The sequence below is a fragment of the Lepidochelys olivacea genome, assembly GCF_965140295.1.
Source record: "Lepidochelys olivacea isolate rLepOli2 genome assembly, chromosome: 17".
In the NCBI taxonomy this organism is placed as follows: domain Eukaryota; kingdom Metazoa; phylum Chordata; order Testudines; family Cheloniidae; genus Lepidochelys; species Lepidochelys olivacea.
Window position 1 is genome coordinate 2,130,313 of NC_140427.1, and position 9,980 is coordinate 2,140,292.

The window sequence follows — 9,980 nt, forward strand, 5'->3', positions numbered from 1 at the left end:
AAGCCTTTAGACCTTCTGGGGGAAGCACCTAAACTGAGACTCTCTAGACAACTCCTCTCAAACGAAGTACATTCTTGTTCAATACAGTGGTAACAAAAGGACCTTGGAGCACCCATTTGTTGCTAGACTCTTTCTTTCTGGCTCAGTTACATAACAGTTCAAGCCCTCTGTTCTGGACACTGATTGCATTGTGCATTTAATGAGATGACCCTATCTGCTCTGATTATACAGACATTTTGGCACACAGGAAAGCTATCTTTCAGGCCCTGCCTAGCCTGTCCTGGGAAGTTGTTGTAGCACCTCTTTAGCAAACCATGCTAAGGGCTCATCTAAGCAAAGCAGCACTGGTTTAACAAGAGGTGTGACGCTGATTTTGTTAAACCAAAGCAAAACGCTACATGGAATCTCTCTTAAAAAAACATAAACCTGATTTATATCAATTTACCGGAAGAGGATTAGGATCAGGTTTTTCGCTAAATAGAAATAAGTCACTTTGAAACCAAAATTGAAGTGTCTACACAGGGGTTTGCACAGATTTAACTTAATCAGTTTTAAAATCAATTTGTGTGGACCCATGCTGCCTAGGATTTCTAATAGTATGGTGCTAATGCTGTTTCCATGAGCAGTGCAGACAGAAGACCCAAGTCAGCAAGAGGTTATACTGCCCATTTAGATGGGACTTTGCATTACTTGCACCAGTGTAAAGGATGGGTTGAGAGCACTCGAGATCCAATCATTACGAGCCGTAGGGTTCATTGACTAATCTGAGGAAATCAGAATTTAGCGTTTCCCTATAATAAGGAAGATTAATTACAAAGCACTATTTCCCAGCATCCTTAGCAAATCTCAAGGAGTAACTTAGTCTCTGCCTAACCTTATGCATATGCAAAGATGCATCCGGATGAGACAGATTCCTTTCATCCAAGTCCCACACAAAAGGAGCTGCCCTTCTCTGAGGCAGGTTTTGATATATTTTGCAATGGCCATGGCCCTGCAGTGAGCTCACCCTCCAGCAGACAACATGGGGGCAGTGAAGGAAACAGCCCAGCTGATTCATCTGTTCCTTTTGGCTGCTGGGTTTTGTTGTTTTTTTTTTTTGAGAGAGATTTAATGATGAAACAAAAGCCAGCCACAGTTTGCAGACGACGACCCTGGCGACCACTCTTTCCGCAAGTGCTGTCAGAGAGGATGGGGGTGACATCCTCAATGTGCCCAATCTTCATTCCAGAACGAGCGAGAGCTCCGAGGGCTGACTGGGCACCAGGTCCAGGAGTCTTGGTCCTATTTCCACCCGTAGCTCGCAGCTTGATGTGAAGGGCAGTGATGCCCAGCTCCCTGCACTGCTGGGCAACATCCTGGGCTGCCAACATAGCAGCAGAGGGCGAAGACTCGTCTATCAGCCTTCACCTGAATGCCACCAGCCACTCGGCAGACGGTTTCCTTGCCAGAGAGATCAGTTACATGGGTAAGTGTCATTGAAGGAAGTGAAGATATGGCAGACGCCAAACACATTTTCCCCTTCGGCAACTGGCGGTCCCAAGCTGATGACCTGCTCTTCCTTCTTCTCCTTACCTTTATGCGGTGCTATTTCTGTGCATCCTCTCGGGCACCCAACACCGGAAAGGATAAACACTCCCCAGCTCTGGCTAAGAAGGCTAAACACAAACAAGCACAACTGTCGACAGTCTGAAGTGTCACTCTCTGAACTGGTGACACTGTCTGGAAGGATTTCCATAGTATTTGCACATCTGCATTCCACCCTCCCCTGCGAGCCCCACACAAGGCCATAACCCTGTCCGCTACACCCAGGTCTTGCTTGCAATACCTGCTTCAGCACAAACAAGGGCAGTTTTGTAATAAAGGCGGCTACAAACCAAGATTAGATACTAATTACAAAATGTACATTGCAGAGAAATTATTCAGCACAGGGTTAGGTTTCGGGTGGGAGAGAAATTGAGAGCAATTATTCAACAGCATCTGGCACAGTACAACCTGGAAATGCTGGGGAAAATGCAGGTTAGAGGTTACAAGGAAGTCACCCATTCGCCACACTAAGGTTTCAGTTCTCCCACAAGAGGAGCTGTGATTCAGACCCTACTTGCCAGTTGCCAGGATGCAAGGTCTGCACCTAGGATACATTTCTGACACCTTAAGCTTCAGGGGTGAGCAAATGCAGCTCTTTTCTGCCACAGCAAACAGAATCAACATGGCAAACAACAGTAAAGCGAGGAGTTCATTATTGTTCAAAGTTCAAGGCTTTGTTTGAATTAGACCCTACAAAGACAGAAATTACCTTTCATGTGTTAAAAGAAAAGGAGGACTTGTGGCACCTTAGAGACTAACCAATTTATTTGAGCATGAGCTTTCGTGAGCTACAGCTCACTTCATCGGATGCATACTGTATAAATTGGTTAGTCTCTAAGGTGCCACAAGTACTCCTTTTCTTTTTGCGAATACAGACTAACACGGCTGTTACTCTGAAATCTTTCATGTGTTGTTACAGATCAGATGATTTTCTGGCTGGAATCAAACAGCTATTTCCGAAGTTAGATTGTACAGATCCATGGCTAAGAAAACTGCCTGTAAATTTTTTTTAAAAGCACCCCCTAGACTTGGAGCTCCTTAGTTCCATCTGATAGAGGGAATTCTGAGGTCCACCCCCCACCCCCCCCCCAAAAAAAACAGCCACTACCTTCCCCAAAGTACTGGTTGCATGCAAGTATTGTTTTATGTCATTGTCCTAAGTTTAGTTCCTGCACAAATTGCCTGAAACCACAGAGTTTCTGAACCCCTCAGCAGACATTTGCTATTCTATATATTCCTCCCTAAGCAACTTAATTTACAATAACCCCCTGGGCAGGAGGCAGGCAGATCAAACCTCAGCCACCCCCAGTGATACTTTTGGCTGCTTTCGAGCTATTAGGCCAAAAGTCGCAGCCCTGCAGCCCAAGGGCTACAGGCAACTGAACAGGTCTCCCCTTACCCAGCCTCGGCAAGCCCACCGCCCTTCTCACGGGCGACAACACACTCTCAGTGGCGCTTCTACTGCAGAAATGAGACCAGCCCTCCGAGTCAGCGCGATGCGACCCAGCCCTGCCAGGGCCAGAGGGAGGAACGAAGGAAGCCCTGCACTGGTGTGAAATTTTTCATTACGCAGGAGGGTTTCCCCTACCTCGGAAACGGGGAGGCAAACAGCAGGCAAAGGACTAGCAGTAACAGCAGCACAGGGCAGCTGGAAGAGGTCTGCGTTTCCCGTCCCAGGCTACCAAGTATTCCCCAGGATTAGCCCAATTAGCCCTCCGCATCTTGCTTGAGTGTAGCAAAGCAGCAGCTCCCTCCGCCTCCACCCGCCGCTGCTCTGCCCAGGGGAGAGAAGGGGACCAGGTGCCAGGCAGCTGCGGCCCTTCCGAGGCGGCGGGGCGGGCAGGCTGCTCCCCCGCTGCGGTCGGGGCCGCCCGCCGCCCAGGGCCCAGGCAGCCGGCCCAGTCCCCCCCCACGGCCGGGCCCAGCCCCCCCACGGCCATCCTGCCGGGGCCCGCCTCCGCCCCCACCCAGAATCGGGGGGCTGCCCCACCAGGGACCGCGAAACCAGGGCGTGCCCCCCATCCCCCACACACCGCGCTCACACACGGGGGGGGGGGTCTCTCTCACACACGGGGGGGGGTCTCTCTCTCACACACACACGGGGGGGGGTCTCTCTCACACACGGGGGGGGGTCTCTCTCACACACACACACACACACGGGGGGTCTCTCTCACACACACACACACACGGGGGGGAGGGGTCTCACACACGGGGGGGGTCTCACACACGGAGGGGGGTGTCCCTCTCACACACACGGGGGGGGGTTCACACACACACCCCTACCCCCCACCGCAGACACAACAGCGGGGGGCGACACTGACACACGGGGGGGGACAGCGGCCCCCCCATGTCGGCAGGGCCCGGGGCCGGGCCGCCTCTCCCGGTACCTGGCTCCGCGTCTTCCGGCCTCCCCGCCCGGCGCCGCCGCCCGCCCGCACTCACCGGCCGCAGGAGCTCGCGGCGCGCGGCCGAGACGGGCCCGAGGCGGGGAGCGGGGCCCAGCCCGGATCGGCCCCGGAGCCGGCACGCGGCGGGGGAGGGGAGCGGCCTGGCCTGGCCCAGCGCGCGGCACCAGCCCCGCCCCCAGCGCGGCGCCCCCCCCTAACCCGGCACCCCCCCAGCCCCGCCCCCAACGCGGCGCCCCCCCAGCCCCGCCCCCGCCCCGGCACCCCCCCCAGCCCGGCGCCCCGCCCAGCCCTGAACCCGGCACCCCCCCAGCCCCGCCCCCAGCCCGGCGCCCCGCCCAGCCCTGAACCCCCAGCCCCGCCCCCCCAACCCGGCACCCCCCCAGCCCCGCCCCCAGCCCGGCGCCCCGCCCAGCCCTGAACCCCCAGCCCCGCCCCCCCAACCCGGCACCCCCCCCAGCCCCGCCCCCAGCCCGGCGCCCCGCCCAGCCCTGAACCCCCAGCCCCGCCCCCAGCCCGGCGCCCTCCACAACCCGGCACCCCCCCGCGCCCCGCCCAGCCCTGAACCCGGCACCCCCCCAGCCCCGCCCCCAGCCCGGCGCCCCGCCCAGCCCTGAACCCGGCACCCCCCCAGCCCCGCCCCCCAACCCGGCACCCCCCCAGCCCTGAACCCCCAGCCCCGCCCCCAGCCCGGCGCCCCGCCCAGCCCTGAACCCGGCACCCCCCAGCCCTGAACCCCCCCAGCCCCGCCCCCCAACCCGGCACCCCCCCAGCCCTGAACCCCCAGCCCCGCCCCCAGCCCGGCACCCCCCAGCCCGGCACCCCGCCCAGCCCTGAACCCGGCACCCCCCCAGCCCTGAACCCCCAGCCCCGCCCCCCCAACCCGGCACCCCCCAGCCCCGCCCCCAGCCCGGCGCCCCGCCCAGCCCTGAACCCGGCACCCCCCAGCCCCGCCCCCAGCCCGGCGCCCCGCCCAGCCCTGAACACCCAGAGCCCCCCCCAGCCCCGCCTCCTCACAGCCCGGCACCCCCCACAGCCCTGAACACCCAGCCCTGCCCCCAACCCGGCACCCCACAGCCCGGCACCCCCTCCCCCCAGCCCTTTTTAAATCAGGTTTGTTTTTGTTAAAATTGTTTTTAACTAAAATAGTTACATGAAATATTTAAAAAAAAACAACAACAAATTAAATCGACTGTGTCAGCCTGGTCAACATGAGAAACTTAACCTATTGGCTTCTGCAGCTCACTCAGTCATCTTCACCTTCATTTTCCTGTTTGGTCATCATCTGGAAAAGAAAAACAAGCTTTCCTGCTTTTCAGGACCCAAACAATTTCTCAATTTGGAATGAATTAGTCCAAAGGAAGAAAATATTCTTTCTACACTGGCAGAAGAAGTTACTGCTGTTAAAAGTGAGATTAGCACTTCAACAGTCTCTGAAGCCAAGTGCTTAAGTGACTTCCACCAGTTCACTGATGTGACTTTCTTTAAAACATCATCAACAAACATACATTTCTTGAATGGTTCTTATTCCCAAACTGGGTCTCTTTTGTGGCCTGCTGCCATTATAGATTTTCCCTTTTAGTGAGAGAATGTATGGTAGATCTCAAATCAATGAAGGCTACACTCAGAAGGATCTCCAGACTTCTGGAATGTGCTTCCCAAACAGTTTCACTTTTGTTTCTAGTGCCTGTCCCTCCCTTCTCACATTTATCTCCAGACTTTTTCTCCTTGTCCAGATCTATTCCGCCCCCAACAATCTTCTATTCACTGGACTTTTTGAAACTTTGCACTTTTAGACGGAGGTAAGGGATTGACTCTGTGTACACAAATCTGCAGAGGGACAATAGAGTTGAGATCTGTTATTTCTCACCTCTATATATTATTCATTTATTTATTTATTTAATGTCATTTTTGCTGTTAACAAGCATGTTATCTCTGGAGACACAAATCCACAGTCTGAGAACTGCAAAACTAAGCATCTCTGATGGTATCTTCTAGACTGAGCACTGAGTCCCAGTGGGTAGATAGAAAGATTAACCTAAATAATCTATACAGAAGCCCCTGGAACCCCATCAGATTGGGTCCCTAATCCATCAACTATTGGAACTCCTTTACAAAACTTTTCTTAAACATTACATGAATATATTGTCTCATACTATAGAATTAGAATTTATAACCCCTCTTCCAGGATGAGATGTCTTTGAGCTATAATGTATCTTAATTAAAACTATCTTTAGATAGGTTTTTTCCTCAAAAAGCATTTTATCAAAAAAATCTGATATAAATTTAAAAAATCCAATTTTTTTTATTTAAAAAAAAAAACACACATTGATTTTTATCCACCCTGGTCACAGTACTCCACTGGGCACAGACTCCTGAAGGGAAGAACCAGAACTCAGCCGGGCCTCCAGGTAAGCATGGTGGATGCCCAGGGTTCTGTCGCCCAGCACCTAGGCTGGGAGTGGAGAATTGTGGAATCCCACCCTAGGATAGGTAAAGACACACGGCCTGATACTTGGGGGGTGCCCCAGAGAGGGGACGGCGGAGCAGCTAGCCCTGCAACCAGGACATCTCCCATGTAGGTGAAGCAGCTTATCGGGTGCAGCTGTGCACCTTCAGGGGCTGATACAGTACTGCCGTGGTCAGAAATACCCTGGAGATGTAGGGCAATGCAAACTGGAAATAGCTGCAGAAACCTAAGGGCCAGGGCTGGGCTTTCCAAAGGAGCATAAGGGAGGTAGAGGCCCAGGTCCCACTGCCTTCCATGGGATTTAAAATCTGCAAAGTCAACGTAGCTGGGAACTCCAGGAACTGAATTTAGGGGCAGAGTTTGAAATGGGACTCTGGGCTTTATCAGTGAGTGATCAAGACTGTTAACTGCACACCTCTGAGACAGGAGCATCTAGGTAAAGGCAGCCCGAGAGTTTTGGCCACCTAGCATCTGGTTAAAACAGTCATTTAAATGGCCCTTATGGTGTGTGTAGCAATTAGTTCTGTAGCGTAGCTGTTACCCAAGTCTGTTGTGTTTGTATCTGTCTGTATTTCTATTGTGTGTTTGCAGTGGCCATTGCCAATGTAACCACAGGCCAATAAATCCACAGATCATGGTATGTTCTAAAGCCAGAGTGTTCTAGCTCCGTTTCCAGGCTTGCATTTGACATCGGGCTTTTCTTTGGGGAAGCGTCACTGGGATCGTTTCTGAAGGAGACTGTGGTTTGAAGAGAGGTCTCTCCTGAGGCAGTGTCAGGGAGGCCTGCAAGATGGAGCCCATCGGCGGGAGGAGAAGGGGCTCTGGTCTGCATTCCTAGCCTCCTGTCTTGTAAGCTCAGAGCAGGTGGAGTAAGTTGACAAGAGGATACAAAAGCCAAGAGCGGCCCAGTAATGCAACTCGGTCAGGGTTCAAAGGAACAGCCAGGCCAACTCCGAGAACGCAGTTGATGGAAATGGTAAGATAAAGCAGTCTGTCCTGGCTGAGCAGGGATAAGTCTCCCACTGGAAAAGGTGAGACATCAAACCCAAAGAGGTAATGCTGCCCCACCCAGAATCCTCACTGCATGCAGGACCGCACAGCCACATGGGCAATATACATGACCAAGGCCCAATCTGAAAGATGAGCTGAGCCTTGAACTGTCATCCTGGTGAGTTTTCGCATCACTGATTCCTGATTCTTGGGTGCTGCTTTAGACCAGTCATTAGGTCTTTGACCAAGGTCGCACTTCCCCTGCAATTGCTCACTGGCCGCCAGACTTCGCGGAAGCTCAAGGACACGGACTCCCTCCCTCTTGTCTGTGGTGATCTGATGGAGCACACGGGGTAGAGCGCGGGTGGGGTGGAGACCGAGGCAGAACCACAGGGGGGTGCAAGCGTGAAAGTGCCATAGCTGTTGTTGCAGGTAAATTGGGACCATTGGCGCCATCGCCAGCAACTCCCACCACATTGACCAGGAGGCTTCGGGAAATGAGAAGCGTCCTCAGATACTTCTTCCCACTGGCAGGGGCGTGGTGCTGGGCTGCCATAAACGGCTGACCCAGAGCTGCCCGGTGGCCCGGGGGGAAGCCTGTGGGGAACCAGTGAAGAGAATACAGAGCAGGATGTGGAAAACCAACACGTTCACAAAACCAGTAAGCAACTCATTCATGTCCCTGGTGCGCCATCCGTCCCTGAGGTATCCGTGAGCTAATGCAGGAGAACACAGGACCTTGAGGGTTCTGCCAGGATCCGTCTAACATGAGGTGAAACGGGCTCTATGATGGTAGCATTATCACAAACGTGTTCCAATGGCAATACCAGTTACCATTCTTACATACATTTCACAATAGCTGTCACTCCTGGATGTTTGGACCTAGATCCCGTGCTGATGAGCTAATTACAAATATTCAGACTGTTAAGATCTGTTTGTCTGTCCTTTCTTTGCTCTTCACCCAGTTCTTATACAGCCCTGTGAAGTGACCCAGGTCTCTGATTCTGGCCAGTTCCATCCAGGAAGAAATAATTTACCACCAATCTAGTTGGGGCCAAAGCAAAGAAACACACTTTGCTTAGCGCATCTAGATGTGAAGAATCAATACGCTCTGATCGGACAAAGTCCAAGGCAGGAACACTGGGAAACTGATTGTGGAGCTGCCAGGAGGGAGTTTACTAGGAGAGAGCTGGATTTCTGCAGTTCAGATGCTCAGAAGGAATCACGCAGGGTACCAGTGATTTAGAGACAAAGGTTGCAGTGCTAATTCAGGCAAAATCCCTGTTGTGCTCAAGCCGTTGTGACAGCAATTGGGTCCTGACTGAGCCTTCACGTGAGCAGACAGTCCAGTCCCTGACGCTCATCCCCGTAATGTCTGTGCATGTCCATCTATGCCATGCAGTTAATTCCGACTCCCTGAGCACGATCAGTCGGGATGTAATTGACTCTAGCTTCATATGCAGTCTGTGCCCAATGCGTAGTTGAAAGCTGACAGGGATTTTATCTGCTGCCAAGCACACTAAAGCAGCTTTGGGCGGCTCATACGTGAAAAAACACCCATTCAGTATTCAGTGAGGTGAAGGGGTAACCCTTAAAAGCCATGCTGAGATAGACATAGAGGGACCCCCTTTCAGAGCAGGGGCGGGGCTGGCTGTGCCTTGCCGAGAAGGGTCTCTTCTCTGAAGTGGAGTGTGAAATAAAGCTGAAAGGTGCGGCTTACCTAAGGCCCTTTCGCATCTCTTTACTGGCCAGGAGGTGAGGCTGCCTCTGCTGGGCCAGCTTGGGGAACGGGCCAAGCACATCACTAAATGGCCTCAAACATTCATTGTCAGTGGTTTGCAGAGGACAAAAAGGGCCAGTTTTTGCAGACATGAATGTACAGTGGGGATCAGCCCTTCTGTTCAGCTAGAATCCACCAGAACAGCAAACTGCCCGGCCCCATGCCGGCAGCGCGGCTTGCTCTCTGGCAGGAGAAGGAGGCTGCAGTGAGGGGCACTGGCCAGACTGACAGCGTACCGGACAGGCCATGTCACTGCTGATAGCAACTAGGGTGACCCGATATTAGGGGCTTTTATATACACAACTAAACACTCCTCCTCCCCCCCCAGAAAAGTGTCCTGATTTCTCACACTTGCTACCTGGTCACCCTAGAGAGCACCAGCGAAGTGGGAAGGTGCATCACACGCCCGAAGGAGGCACCACCCCAGCTGCACTACATGGACATCCCGCGTGGGAGTGAGAAGCGCACTGCCCAGTTACCCGGCCTGGACGATCCAAAGGCCCTGACCGGCCAAACAGGGAGAGTTACTGAGAGAAATGCTAGGACGAAGCCACTTGTACGTGGGCATCTGCACACTCACCCACTAACCCTTTGCATGCCGTATTGCACCATTCATCGAAGGAGCTCAGAGCTCATTGACCTGGATGGGCACGGGCGTGAGAGCCAGCGCCTTTCCTGACGTCACAGGAGTAACAACTGTGGGAGTGCGGTGCTATCCTACCTGCACATCCGGCGGCCGCGAAAGGAATAA

The 9,980-nt window shown here is 53.5% G+C and overlaps 1 pseudogene across 1 annotated transcript; it reads right to left on the reverse strand.

The window, feature by feature from the left end:
• Positions 1-780: 780 nt before the first annotated feature.
• On the reverse strand, positions 781-1,735 carry LOC311532589 (small ribosomal subunit protein uS11 pseudogene; annotated as a pseudogene). The gene is made up of 2 exons: positions 1,145-1,735; positions 781-791 (listed from the first exon to the last, which is right to left on the reverse strand). The product of its transcript is annotated as a small ribosomal subunit protein uS11 pseudogene (transcript).
• Positions 1,736-9,980: the final 8,245 nt, after the last annotated feature.